The 15252-nt window shown below is 42.3% G+C and overlaps 1 long non-coding RNA gene across 2 annotated transcripts; it reads right to left on the reverse strand.

The window, feature by feature from the left end:
* Positions 1-10655: 10655 nt before the first annotated feature.
* Positions 10656-14184, reverse strand: LOC125937969 (uncharacterized). Of its 2 annotated transcripts, XR_007462561.1 has the most exons (3): positions 13949-14184; positions 13682-13712; positions 10656-13025 (listed from the first exon to the last, which is right to left on the reverse strand). It is a non-coding gene; the product is annotated as an uncharacterized LOC125937969 (long non-coding RNA). The 2 variants fall into 2 exon arrangements; XR_007462560.1 differs by lacking the exon at positions 13949-14184 and having other exon boundaries at positions 13682-13933.
* Between the last annotated feature and the right edge of the window lie 1068 nt (positions 14185-15252).

A 15252-nucleotide genomic window follows, 5' to 3' on the forward strand; every position in this document is an offset into this window, starting at 1 on the left:
CACCCAACACAATTTGCTTAGAATCTTGCTCAATGACTACTTGAGGCAGAAGTCATTAAAGTGACTCTGAGGAAGGAGCGCCTGGGTGGCTCAGTCGGTTCAGCGTCCAACCTCAGCTCAGGTCATGATCTCGCAGTCCGTGAGTTCGAGCCCCGCGTCGGGCTCTGTGCTGACAGCTCAGAGCCTGGAGCCTGTTTCAGATTCTGTGTCTCCCTCTCTCTCTCTGACCCTCCCCCGTTCATGCTCTGTCTCTGTCTCAAAAGTGAATAAACGGTAAAAAAAAAAATTAAAAAAGTGACTCTGAGGAAATCCATTTAAAAACTGATGCCACCTTTTTAGGACATGGTAAAGAATTTTCTCTAGCTTTGAAAGAGTTGGACTCCTTTCAGTGCTATCGTCTCTGCCTGATATGCCAAGCGGCTCGCGGTGGGTCAGGGAGCTCGAGGCGGCACCTGCTATATGCTCTGCTTAGGAGCAATCCATCCGAGGAGACCATACTTCCCAGAGCAGTGATGTTGCTGCTCCTACGTATAAAAACCACAAAGCAACATCAGAGGCTTATCTTCCTTAGGAAACCACATAAAGATGGGCTGCACTGTTTTCTAAGTGGAAAAAACAAACAGAACCATGGAAACGCAACGTTATCGAGAGCTAATGGGATTAGGAAAACAGATACCTTAAGTAATCAAAATGAATTCATTAATTTCAAAAATGTCCTTTGTTGAACATTGGTGAGCCTGTGTTTTAAGAATGTAATACTTCGGTTCTTTCGTACGGATACTTGGCAGAATATAAGGCTTTATATTTCCAACATTCTTTCTCTGGAGCCTGGCTGCTTAGGCGGAATCCTGGCTCTGTCACTTTTTAGTTGTTAAATTTAAGTCCCAAAGTTCACTATATCTGAGTTTCTTCTATGAGCTTGGGGGCAATTTTAAGAATCTCATAGAACTGATGGGAAGGTTAAATAAGTTAATGTATATAGAAAACTAGAATGCTATGTGGCCCACCATAGGAAGAGCCGAATAATTTTAAAGTTCATTGCCATCATCATCATCTTCTTCTTCTGCTTCTTCTTTTTCTTCTTCTTCATCTTCATCATCATCATCATCATCATCTCTGTCTTCTTGGTAAATTCCCACAACAAAACAGTAAGGAGCTATGGGCAACGTGTTCTAATATAAAAATAAAAGAAACTAAGGCCCTTGAGGGAATGAATGAATAACTGTATGAATAAATATTTAAATATTTAATTTTTTTATTTTTAAAAAGTGCTTTTTTATTGATTTATTTTTTAAATATAATTTATTGTCAAGTTAGCTGGCATGCAGTGTATACAGTGTGCTCTTGGTTTCTGGAGTAGATTCCCAGGATTTGTCGCTTACATACAATATCCAGTGCTCATCCCAACAACTGCCCTCCTCCATGCCCGTCATCCATTTCCCTCTCTCCCCTGCCCCTCCCATCAACCCTCAGTTTGCTCTTTGTATTTAAGAGAGGTTTGCCTCCCTCTCTGTTTGAAACTACTTTTTCCCCTTCCCTTCCCACATGGTCTTCTGTTAAGTTTCTCAAATTCCACATGAGTGAAAACATATGATATCTGTCTTTCTCTGACTGACTTATTTCACTCAGCCTAATACCTTCCAGTTCCATCCATGTTGTTGCAAATGGCAAGATTTCATTCTTTTTCATTGCCAAGTAGTATTCCATTCTGTGTATAAACCACGTCTTCTTTATCCATTCTTCAGTTGGTGGACATTTGGGCTCTTTCCAAAATCTGGCTATTGTTGAAACATTGGGGTACCTGTGCTCTATGAATCAGCACTCCTGTGTCCTTTGGATAAATTTCTAGTAGTGCTATTGCTGGGTCATAGGGTAGTTCTATTTTTAATTTTTTTTGAGGAACCTCCATACTGTTTTCCAGAGCAGCTGCACTAGTTTGCATTCCTACCAACAGTGCAAGAGGGTTCCCATTTCTCCACATCCTCGCCAACATTGATTGCTTCCTGAGTTGTTACTTTTAGCCACTTTGACCAGTGTGAGGTGGTATCTCAATGAGGTTTTGATGATGATGTGATGTTGAGCATGTGTCTGTTAACCATCTGTATGTCTTCTTTGGAAAAGTGTCTGTTCATGTCTTCTGCTCATTTCTCCACTGGATTACTTGTTTTGGGGGTGTCGAGTTTGATTAAGTTCTTTATAGATTTTGTATATACTAATCCTTTATCTGATATGTCACTTGCAAATATCTTCTCCCATTCCATCAGTTGCCTTTTAGTTTTGTTGATTGTTTCCTTTGCAGTGCAGAAGTTTTTTATCTTGATGGGGTCCCAATAGTTCATTTTTCCTTCTATTTCCCTTGCCTTCGGAGATGTGTCGAGTCAGAAGCTGCTGCGGCTGAGATCAAAGAGGTTGTTGCCTGTTTTCTCCTCTAGAGTTTTGATGGTTTCCTGTCTCACATTTAGGCCTTTCATCCATTTTGAGTTTATGTTTGTGTATGGTGTAAGAAAGTGGTCCAGGTTCATTCTTCTGCATGTTGCTGTCCAGTTCTCCCAGCACTATTTGCTAAAGAGACTGTCTTTTTTTTCCATTGGATACTCTTTCCTGCTTTGTCAAAGATTAGTTGGCCATACATTTGTGGGTCTATTTCTGGGTTCTCTATTCTATTCCATTGGTCTGTGTGTCTTTTTGTGTCAATACCATACTGTCTTGATGATTACAGCTTTGTAGTAGAGGCTAAAGTCAGGGATCATGATGCCTCCTGCCTTGGTTTTCTTTTTCAACATTTCTTTGTCTATTTGGGGTCTTTTGTGGTTCCATACAAATTTTAGGATTGTTTGTTCTAGCTCTGAGAAGATAAATATTTTTCTTTTTAAATAAGACTTTCCAGGGGTGCCTGGGTGGCTCAGTCGGTTGAGCATCCAACTTCAGCTCAGGTCATGATCTCGCGGTCCGTGAGTTCGAGCCCTGCGTTGGACTCCGTGCTGACAGCTCAGAGCCTGGAACCTGCTTCAGATTCTGTGTCTCCCTCTCTCTCTGCCCCTCCCCCCACTCATGCTCTGTCTCTGTCTCTGTCTCTCTCTCTCTCAAAAATAAACATTAAAAAAAATCAGACTTTCCAGGGGTGCCTGAGTGGTTGAGTCGGTTAAGTGTCTGACTCTTGATTTTGGCTCAGGTCCTGATCTCATGGTTCATGAGTTGGAGCCCTGCATCGGGCTCCAAGCTGGCAGTGGGAGCCTGCTTGAGATTCACTCTCTCTTGCTCTCTGTCTCTGCCCCTCTGGTTCTCTCTCTCTCTCTCTCTTTCTCACTCTCTCAAAATAAATAAACTTTAAAAAGTAAAAAATAAAAATAAAATAAAATTGAATTAAATTAAATTAAATACTTTCCAACTAATAACAGCAGAGCCATGACTAGAATTCTCAGCCCTTTCCAATGACAGCACCACTCAGAACCTGCTCCAGAAAGTGGACACCAACCACCTTAGTCTGCGTTTACTATAGCCCTATACCATTTTCTTGAATCATTGGTTGCAAATTCCACACCACCTGCAAGGTGTCTATTTTCTTCTCACCGTCTCTTGAAGGCATTAGGTGTTGTAGGATAAAGTCACAGCCAGGAATTTCTCCCGATCCCTGGATATGTATCCCTAGGTCTTATACTCATATTCACCTCTTTTAAATTACAAAGCAGTTGATACACAAATTGCTTCCATTCCCTCTCTCAAAAAGTAAATTTCTTCCTATTCGCTGGGGATGACTCCTCTTCCTCTTCTTCTGTCTCTCTTCCTCCTTCCCTCCCTCCCTCTAAATTTCTATAGATTTCTGTTTCATCAGTTATTCTCCTTTTCTAAAGTATCCTCAGATTATTTTTGCTCCCTCCTCCATCTTTTTTTACTTTAAAGAAGAAAAGATCTTCCCTGTCATGTCAAATATTTACTTTCCATTGTGACTTTTCATTAAGGGTCCATAGTCTCTCTCTGCTCACTCCCATATCCTATAATCCAGCACATATGTTTGTCAAACTTATTGGGATTTCTTGCTCGAAAGTCACCGGGAAGCCACTTACTATTGTATCTAGCGCCCTTTTCTCAGCCCTCACTCCCTTCCTCACTCAAGAAGTGACACCCAGGTAGGGTGGGGGTATCTCTCTCTGCACACTCTCCTTTGGAGCTCATTGCCTCAATGCCATTCTCATTGTCCTCACAACCTTCCCTCAGGCTTCTCTGTTGTCTTTGTTTTCTTACCTGACTTTTAATTTTTTTTCAGTTAAAAAATGTCTGTCTTCAAGCCCTAGTCACCGTCCCTCCTTTATTTACTTACCTGTATTATGGATCTATTAAATTCCACCTTCTCACTAAAAGCTCTTCACCTTCTAATGATTTCCCTATTTCATGTATTGGTCACGGGTGACTCTCAAGGGATTGGAAGTAAAAATGGCCTGGGATTCAATCTGAGCTTTGCCATTTACTGTATCATTCGGGAAGAGGCTTCCTAACTTCTCGGAACTTCAGCACATCCTCCATAACGTGGGCTTGAGATGAGGAAATTATAAGTGCATACAGTGCCATCCTGTAAAGGGGATCATGGGAAGTTACCCCCTGCCCACTCCAGAGTCCCACCCCACCACACACATCCCTTCCCTGCTTGATTCCAGCACTGAAATCAGTACCAGACTTGAGTCCTTCCCAAGCCCCATCTCCCAGACCCAGTTTGTCGAGTCCACCTGCTTAACCCTCCTTCCTGTGGGTTTTCTTTCCACCTCCAGAACACAGCCTCATGGTTCACTGTTGGCTTGTCAACACAGTCTTCTTTCTAGTTCCACCACCTCCAGTTTCTCCCAACTTTCAATCCACCCTGGACAATGGCACCAGATTAATAAATATTCCAACACACTGCTCAAAACAATTACTTTCCTAGGGTGCCTGGGTGGCTCAGTCAGTTAAGCGACTGACTCTTGATTTTGGCTCAGGTCATGATCTCACGGTTTGTGAGTTTGAGCCCCACATCAGGCTCCATGCTGACAGCAAGGAGCCTGATTGGGAATCTCTCTCTCCCCCTCTCTCTGTGTTCCTCTGCTGCTTGTGCTCACTCTGTCTCTGTCTCTCTCTCAAAAACAAATAAATATTAAAAAATTATTACTTTCCCAAGGCAACCCATCTCATGAGTAGGACACAGATTTGAGCCCAATCTACTCCTGAGTCTGTATTCAAAACCACAAGCCTGTGCTATCTCCGTATCAATGCTTGGACTAGAAATTCAAAATCCTTCATGATCTGACCCCCCTCTACCTATTCAAGCTTTCCTTCTGCCAGACCTATATATCAGTATTTGATTTACTTGCACTTCCTAACATAAGCTTTCTTTATCCTTCAGGATTCTTTCAGCTATGAGTAACAAAACACTAACTCAAGTGGCTTAAACAGTAAGGGGATTTATTATCTCATGTAACAAGCCCAGAGCTGGAATAGTTCCAGAAGCATTTAATATCACATTTGAACAAAAATCCTAAGACCCAGATTTCCTCCATCTTCCCTCCACTTTGGTCTATTCAACATGATCTCATGTGAACTCTCTCTGTGGTTCCAAGATGGTACCTTAGTTCTAGAAAACACGTACAGATACAACCATATCCAATAAAAGTAAAGACAGCAGCTATACGGTGCACCATGATTTGAGTGAAGAATCTTTTCCCATACCCCACACCTGTACCCCAGCCTTTCCCACCAGACTTCCCTTGACATTTCATTGGCCAGAGCTTTATCACCATCACTGAATAATTTGTAAACAAACCACCATGAAGCCAGATACATTTAGAGGCTTCCAACATTTGTGAGATATGTCCACAGTGAAAATTACATTGTACATCCCAACTCACTACATGCATAAACACATTTCATAATTCATATATAAAATGCAAACGAAAGTTTTACAAAATAAAATACATCCTTACTATATGATGCATTCAGATATTTTCTATTTTATTTTATTCTCTATACTACTCTACTCCTTTAATCAAAAACAAACAAACAAAAAACCCACTAAATTGGTTTTGCAGCTCCCTAGTAGACTGACTGTTACCTGCACTTCAAAAAACACTGGCTTCTACTAATGAGAATTTACTCAAGTATTGTCAGAGAGAGGTGAACTCAAGAATATCATTGAGTCAGTATGGTGAAAGGGGAAATGACTCTTTTAAAGACAGCCAATCCTTTCTCATGTTTGTGTGTCTTAGATTATATATTTATCATTTGCCCACACATACGACACCCCTCACTCAACATTCATTTGCTAACATTGGGATGTTTCAAACTTGGGCTGCTTCAACGCACTGCTGAAAAGGCTGGGGTTTTTATTTAGAATTTTGAAAAACTGACATCCCACGGTAGTTTGTAAGTCACAGAAAATAAATCAAGCATTTTTTTTTAATTTCAAGATCTAGTTTCTTTTGATGATACAAGTAGGGTAAAAGGTCATGGGAGTTCAATTAATTTACTTTAAAATGCTCCTTTTAAATGATGTCCAAGGAATAAATCACCAAAGATTAATCTGGAAAAACCGAGTCTCTCCCTCTTGTTTGGGATGTCTTAAGATCTGAGAACAGCTGGCCCCATCTCTGTTCTCTCTTCTCCTGATTCATCTTGCCCGTGATCCCAGGGAGAGGTCACCCTGGGGCCCTAAATAATATGAGCCTGCACACAGAGACTGCCACTTTCTCCCTGCAACTACCTTACCCTTAAGAACCCTGCCAAGCTCAGCAAAGGCTTTAAAGGAACTGGGCTTTGTACCCAGATCTGCTTTTCACCCACTGTGCCTGGCTCTTCACACATCTATGATCATTTATATTTTTACAGTAACACCTTGGTGTGTCCAAGGTTCCTGAGCATCTGTTAGGTATAAAGCATGGTGCAAGGCTACAGGGAAACCCACATGGATAAGCCATGATGCCTATTCTTAAGTGACTTGGAATCGAACACAGGGCCTAATCCTGCAAACAGCTATCTAAACAGAAATTTAATAGTGGAGGTTTCCAAGAAGGGATATTCGCTAACATTTGGGGAGTGCCAAGAGCCAGATACGGAGTTAGGCCATTTATTTAAACTACCCTTATCAAAAAGCTATACCTCTTTTGCAGTATTATCATGTCTGTTTTGCAGATGAGGAAACTGAGACTCAGAGAATCCTAGTAACTTTTCCAGTGGGACATGATTAGTAAGCAGTGAAGCCCAAGGGCAGAGATCCTTTAGATTCCAAAGTTTAGTGTTTTCTCTGGCATTTTCTCTGAGTCCACAGGCAAAAGAGAATTTTACCCAGAGGAAAGGAAGACATATTTGAAATATGCTTTGAAAAAGAAAGATGTGTTTCCAAGTGATAGGGAGCAGTGCGGGCTGCTGGGTACAGAAGGCAAGGCTTCAGTGAGTTTTGCAGGCTGGCAAGGGCAGGTTGGGTTCAGGGGATGCTAAACAGTGCAGGTTGGTTGCTATGTGAGGTGTGAGAGACCTCACAAAAGAAAGCAAATCTAGAAAAGTTGCTAAATTCAATTCCCCCAGTTTTTATAATCCAGTAGACATTTCCAAAGGAGGAAGGGCCTTCTGCAGCTTAACTATTTAGATTGTAAGTCAGGGGGCTGGGGGGCATACTGGAAGGGCCATACAGAACAGGAACCAGATGTTGTATTCCTTCACAATGCTCAGAACAAGAGCTCGGTGCTTTGCAGCTAGGAGGTAAACTGTACTTTACCTCAAATGAATGAATGACAGACAAACAAAGGAGGTTTTCCTGCTCTCTCTTGCCATGTTGCTTAAGAAGTGGGTCAGGGTGGGGTGCGTGGGTGGCCCAATCGGCTAAGCATTGGACTTCAGCTCAGGTCATGATCTCATGGTTTGTGAGTTCGAGCCCCACGTTGGGCTCTGTGCTGACAGCTCAGAGCCTGGAGCCTGCCTCAGATTCTGTGTCTCCGTCTCTCTCTGCCCCTCCCCCGCTCACACTCTGTCTCTCAAAAATAAAGAAACATAAAAAAAAAAAAAAAGAAAGAGAAGAAATGGGTCAGGGTGTGCTGTTGGACAATGGGGACAGGGACAGGGACTGACAGAGCAGAACTCAGGGCAAGCTTGACTCGTCCCTCTATACCAGCCTCCAAATTAGTGAGCTAAACAATATAGCCTTTCACTGCTTCTCTGGTTTGGCAGAAGTGATGTGCTGGAGGGCAGAAAGTATTCAAGAGAGAACAGACAGGATGTAGAGGAGGCAAACGTCCTACAGGATTGGCAGTAGGATCTCCATAGCCAATAACCCCCTGGCTCATGCTACCATACCTCCGAGCCACATTTTTTTACACAACAGCCTGGTATTTTCCTTTGGAAGAAGGAAGAAAGAAACCTAAAATTCTAGCTGTGGGTTACTTACTGCCTTGTGGGTTAGGCGACAAGGTGACACTGGTGTGGAAATTTAGCAGCATGGTGCACCACAGTCGGGATGCAGCTTTGTGCCAAAGTTCGGTTTCGAAGACTTCACAAGTTGTTAATATATAAATTCCAAGCAGGAAGAGGCTCCAATGTGTGCCAGAACAGTTTTGCAAGTTTAGTTTGCTCGGCTTTACAGCCAGATAAAAATGGGCCCCCTTGAAGCCACAGTCACAACCTGAGCAAGTGAAGCCCAAACTGTGAGGACAGTGAGGCGAAAAGGGACAAAAAGGGGACACAAGAGATGGAGGGAACGTCAAACTTAGAGATACACCTGCTTCTGATACGGTGAAGGCCCTGAATGTTTAATAAATGGTCATGATAATGGCAATAGCAGGAGTTACAGTCACATTAAACAGGAAGTTGCTGGTGCCAGTTTCTGTTAATAATGCTCAGTGACACCTTCCATTGGTCTTTATCTGCCAATCACGATGCAGGATGAAGGCATGCTGGCTACATTTAAGGTAGAAGAGGTTAGGGGGAAAATCTCAGAGATTTTCACACTAGTGTTACCCAATAATTAGAAACACAGATATCGGATGCCGTGGCCTTGGATGAGTGTCACAAGGTTTGTGACTATGATCTCATGAATAGGATGACTCCAGGTGCACCACAGTAAGTATTCTGGGTTTAATCTTGCAGCCATGTCCTTTTAAGAAGTATTACAATCTGGGGCACCTGGGTGGCTCAGTCAGTTAAGCATCTGACTTCAGCCCAAGTCATGATCTTGCGGTTTGTGAGCTGGCGCCCTGCCTCGGGTGAACTGAGCCCAGCTTGGGGTGATCCCGGCTTCTCTTGCTCTCTCTCTCTCTCTCTCTCTCTGCCTCTTGCTCACTTGTGCCCTCTCTCTCTCTCAAAAAAGAAAAGGCACAGTAAATCTGGAAGAGCATGGTAATAGCCAGTATACAACCCTTGTGTTGAGTTACCATGTAGCCGAAACTGTCACATGCTCACCTGCAGAGGAGTAAAATGTCAATTTCAACCTGCAGTGAGGGAAAACGTTCAGTTCGTAAAAGTCGGATAGGGTCTTCCAAGGTTGTTAAGGTGAATGTATATTACTTTATTAAGATACAGCGTATTAATTGACACATTTGTTCATAAAGCAGGAGATATTTTCATTTACATCAAAACAATGAAACTAACATTAAAAACTGTTTTGAAATCAAAAGAATCCAGTGTCAGAGGCTAAGTGCACCAATGTGGTCCATAAACACTTATGCCCTTTCTATCTTCTCCTTTTCTCATGTCATCTTCAAGATGATGTTGATCTTTAAGCTGTAGACCTACACTAAACTCTGTGGAACACAGCACAACAGTCTCCCCCCTCCCCACCCTCCCCGCCCCCGCCCTTTGTCTGTCTCTTTCTCCCTCTACCTGACATCATAACTACACACACAAATGCATTCCCAGGCGTAGTCAAATTAAACATAACAAGAAAGCAGATTTCTCGAAAAGTCTAAATTCTAAGATGAAGAATTTGATACGCTTCCAACTTAGGTCCATAGGAAAAGGTTTGAGTTCTTTCAATTTTGTTTTGCTTCTGGACAGGGAAAGTTCAGGATATTTATTACACGTTGGATGAAACTCACTGTTATTCACTTGCAAATCTAGTAACGCTAGATTGAGGCATTTGCTGAAACTCTTTCTGCCATCAGTAACCTGCCACCAGTAACAAAATCTTCACCAGTCTGTCCTAGGCTATATTTAAGTGAAGAGATGTTACAGCTACAAAGGGATGATCTGGTGACTTCTGTAAAAATAAAATGAGGTGACGGACCCCTGGGTGGCTCAGTGGGTGAAGCATCCGACTCTTGACCTCGGCTCAGGTCGTGAACTTCCAGTTCGTGGGATTGAGCCCTGCCTCAGGCCCTGTGCTGACAGTGCGGAGCCTGCTTGGGATTCTCTCTCTCCCCCTCTCTCTGCCCCTCCCCTGCTCTCGCTCTCTCTCTCACATTAAACAAACATTTAAAAATAAATAAAAAAGTAAATAAAACGAGATGGAATTTTTCTCTCGTAGGCTGAGCTGATGCCAAGCTGCAATGCCTGGCTTCTGGACTGTGGTTTGTAGGACATGTTATCTTAACAGAAGGCCCGTAAATGTAGAAACAGAGGATGCTATATGAAGTCTTTGTAGTGTCTAAACTTTGAAAGGGATACTCTTCTGGATGAATTGGTTGATCTGCCTTACTTCACAGGTAAGGAAACTCCAGCCTCAAATACTTTTTTTTTTTTTTTTTTGAGACAGAGAGAAAGAGAGAGCATACACTCGAGTTGGGGAAAAGCAGAGGGAGAGAGAGAGAGAGAGAGAGAATCTTAAGCAGACTCCACATTCAGCGAGGAGCCTGATGTGGGGCTCGATTCCACAACCCTGGGAACATGACCTTATGTCACCATGATGCAGAAAAACAAAGTAAAATTTGTCATTGTGAAATAATGGAACTCTCATCTGAAAAAGGTAAAGACATTTGCAATAGAGCAGATACACTTTGCTGTGTTAGGCATCAGGCACCATGCTTGTGGGAGCTTCTCCGATTGTGTCAGAGTCCCTTCTGCACCCATTCCCACCTCTGACCTCAGGTGCTTCTCGTCCTCTCCTCTGCAGTGGCGTCTCCTAGTTCTTTATTTACTCATGCGTGGTTTCGTAGGCTATATTTGTAAGCTTATTTTCTCCACCACATGTTAAAGTCATGGAGAACATAATAGTTTAAAAAATAAATGTGTTAAATGAATAGTGAATAAAGAATATATATATATATATATAAATTTATTTTTCTATGTCAAAACAACAAGGATAATAGTCCAGTCTAAATACTATGCTATAATATGTGTTAAATGCTTCATATAAGGCACTTAACCTTGTCAAGTTATATAGTAGTAGCTCGATGATATCTATTGAATGCCTACTCAGTCTTCTCCTGGAGCTGTCGAAAAGTGTTATCTTTCCACATGCTAATGATTTCACTTTTCGTATTCATTGATTAAGAAGACGTAAATGGATGGACGGATTTTCAGATGCTGACCTTACAACTCCACAATCTCCCAAGGGTCCCTAGCCCATGGGTTGGAGATCTCATGAACTTTAGATTGTTCCAATATCTAGAATGAGACTTATGATCCGTCGTGAGAGTCACTACAATGGAGCAAAGCACTCGCAAACGTGAGCAAAGGCAAAGGTCTGAGAGCTAGAGAGAAAGAGACAGGAGAGGAACAAACAGCAGATCTCCATTGCTTCTTAAAAAAAAAAAAACAAAAAAAAACCCCTTTTTTGTCTTACTGAAAAGCTCAAGGGCAGAGTAGCTTCACGCAAGGCTGGATCCAGGAACTGGTTTCTCTGTCAACCAGGCTCTCTCCTCATGATGTAAAGAAGGTTAGCTGAAGCTCAATATAATAACTACTGCAGAAAGTGAGGGTCTTTTCCCCAGTGGTTCCCACAAAATCTCATAAGTGGCAGCAGGTGTATATGTTCTAAATCTGATCCACTCACTGCGGCCAAGAGGATAAAATGTGTGGATGGACAGGCATGGTTTACACGTGGGATGACAAGCCGTTTGGTTTTGCTTGAGATTGTGTTGGCTTTACAGTTGCAAGTCCTGTGTCCCAGAAAACCCTTGGGTAAATCAGGATGGTTGGTCACCCAGCTTTCATACAGGGGACTGAGGATGGGATTATTTCTGAATTACAGGGGTTGAGAACGTGCATAATGGCAGGGAAAACGTTGCCTACACCTACATGTGAACTCTAGCTCTGTGCTAAATACAGCCGTTACAAGTGCACATTGTTGACTTGAAATGCAGTAATCTACATCATAGTCAAAAGCAGGTCTGAAATGGGGTGCCTGGGGGGGCTCATTCGGTTAAGTGTCCGACTTCGGCTCAGGTCATGATCTCACTGCTTGCGGGTTCTACCCCTGTGTGAGGCTCTGTGCTGACAGCTCAGAGCCTGGAGCCTGGTTCAGATTCTGTGTCTCCCTCTTTCCCTGCCCCTCCCCAGCTTGTGCTCTGTCTTTCTCTCTCAAAAATAAATAAACATTAAAAAAAATTAAAAAAAAAAAAAGTAGGTCTGAACTGAGATGCCCATTAAGTTAAAATGCACACTGGATTTTAGAAACCTACTATGAAAAAAATAACGTAAGTTATCTCATTAGTAATTCTGTTAATGAATAATATTAATTGACTTGCTGAAATGGCAAGGCTTTACATATGTTGAGTTAAATGAACTATACTATTCTTTTTACTTTTTTAATGTGCCTATTAGAAAATTTAAAACTCACATTGTGTTTCTGCTGCACAGCACAGCTATAAGATTTTTAACAAGGTAATAATGTAATTATGTCATGTATAGGTGGGGACATATTTAAAAAGATGCCTTGAATGTATGGGCATCTTAAATAGCAAATGATAAATTAGAGAACATCAGGCCCACAAACAATGGGAGATAAAAATATCAAATTCAAGACCAAATTTATTCACTCACCTCTTCCTGTCCTCATCTGTGCCGGGATCAGCCTTAAGTCCTGGGACTTCAGGCCCAAATGTCCTTCAAGAGCGCAGAGACCAGAAGGGAAAAGACTGGCAAAAAAAAAAAATTGTAATGCAAATAATGTTGTCAGTAATATGATAAACTCTCATGCCCCTGGTCTGTATTGATTTAATTAATTCTACCATCCAAGTAAGTTTTGTTTATTCAATCCATACTGAGCCTTTCCTCTTTTTATTTCATGCCAAGTTCCTTGAGACTAGGAATCGTGTACTACTAAGCTGCATTGCTTACTAACCAATTGCTGTGGTTTCAGAGCTCCCTTTTTACATCATGATCAAATGTTTCTTCATCCCTTAGTCACTCTGACCAGAAGCAGGTGAGCCCCAGGAAAGCTGATGGGCTTAGGTTCTAAATATCACCAATGTTCCTCACCAGCTCCCTTACCTAAGGAAAGTGGTTAACCACTCTGTGCCTCATTTTCCACCAACAGCACTGAGAAACAAGATCCTAAGTGACTCTTCCAACACACACACACACACACACACACACACACACACACACGTCTTTGCTCGCAATTTAGCTTATTATTGTCAATCATCTGAAAATACCAAATGCTTACAAACACTCCAACTTACTGTCATTGGATTCCTTCGATATAACTATTTTCAGTCACGGGGAGGGTTCTGCATACTAGCGACTGGGTTCCCTCTAAACATCCTTGAGAATGTTTATTTGAAAAGATTACCTTGTTTTCCTTCAGGATTAAGTCATGGTCACTGCAGAGAGAGATGATTTGGAAAAATGACAAACAGTTTTTGATCGTTCCTCAAAGGCTGCCCTTGTTAAATGAATATGCCCACAGAAAAACAAAATGTATTCTAGCCCACACACGTTAGAGGCATTTTTCAAACACCTAGATTAGAGAAGATAGGTATTACAAATAACATATTTGTTGCATAGAGTGAAGAAATCACAAACTTGCTTGGATAAACACTATTAAATGCATACTTACCCAGTGGATTGCGACAGTTCCCCTCTGGCCCTCACTGACGAGCTTGACTCCAGCTGTAAATTTGCTTGCAAAACTTCCTTGTCAGAGAACTCGCCCTGTTAGGAGGACTCAACCCTGGCTTCGAATCTGCAAGGACAGAAAAATCGATGTGACAGAAAAGCGGTTGCTTGTGTCAGGCCTAAGGAGAGAAAAGGCTTTAAATTAATCATGATTTAGGGATGCTCGTGAGGCGGTACAAAGGCACATTCCTCTGGAGTCTCTGAGAAAAGGGGGGGAAAAAAGAGCCTGGAGCGCTCTGGTTATGCTACCCGCGGATCCTGCCCTTCTGTTATAAACAGAATTCAGTGTTTATGGTGGGAGTTGATCTTGTGTAAGCAGATAAAAATGCATCAAAATCTACCAGCTGTTGGTTTAAGCGGTTATGCACAGTATCTCTCCACGTATAGGGTAAAGGTAAATGAAAGTTTCATCTTCTCTCCTAGAACCTGTGAACTGAGTTCCATAAGCTGGGAGGCTTTTAGATTATATATTAAATTTTGATTCCCCACAAAAGCAAAAGCTGATTTGAGCTTCTTATCTGGAGAGAGGTTGAGCATCACCCTCTGGATGTGCCTTTGTTCATTCCTCACCTACCTTGTACAATCAGAGCATCTAAATATGAAAAAGAGGGGCACCTGGGTGGCTCAGTAGGTTACGCGTCCGGCTTCGGCTCAGGTCACGATCTCACAGTTTGTGGGTAGGAGCAGCACGTTGGGCTCTGTGCTGACAGCTCAGAGCCTGGAGCCTGATTTGGATTCTGTGTCTCCCTGTCTCTCTGCTCCTCCCCCGCTCATGCTCTGTCTCTGTCTCTCTCTCTCGCTCTCTGAAAAATGAAGATTAAAAAATGTTTAAATAAAAAAGTAATTTGTGCGTGGCTTATAGTCAGTGTCTTACAAAGCTGTCACGAAAGACCTACTAAGGTTCTGCTCAACTGCCACCATCAGATGGCACCTGTGAGGCAGCAAACCTTCTAATGCCACCTCGGCCGTCAATCTCTGTTGGCTAAACAAGGCCACTTCAATTAAGAGATGTCTGCCTCCATTACCAGTTTGGGTAGTTGAGTCTGCATCGGAGAGAAAGACATCCTGGTCAACTGACTTCAGACTGACTTTGTTCCTGCACCAGGCATCACACCCGGTTAGCCCAACAAGCATCAGCCATTCCAGGCTAAATTAGGAAAAATGCACCCCCCTCTAATGAGCTGCTAACCACGGGGGTGGGCGAACATGGGATTCAGTGATGGAGAAGGACAACGTGCAGGGTTG

Source organism: Panthera uncia, assembly GCF_023721935.1.
Source record: "Panthera uncia isolate 11264 chromosome B2 unlocalized genomic scaffold, Puncia_PCG_1.0 HiC_scaffold_24, whole genome shotgun sequence".
NCBI lineage: Eukaryota > Metazoa > Chordata > Mammalia > Carnivora > Felidae > Panthera > Panthera uncia.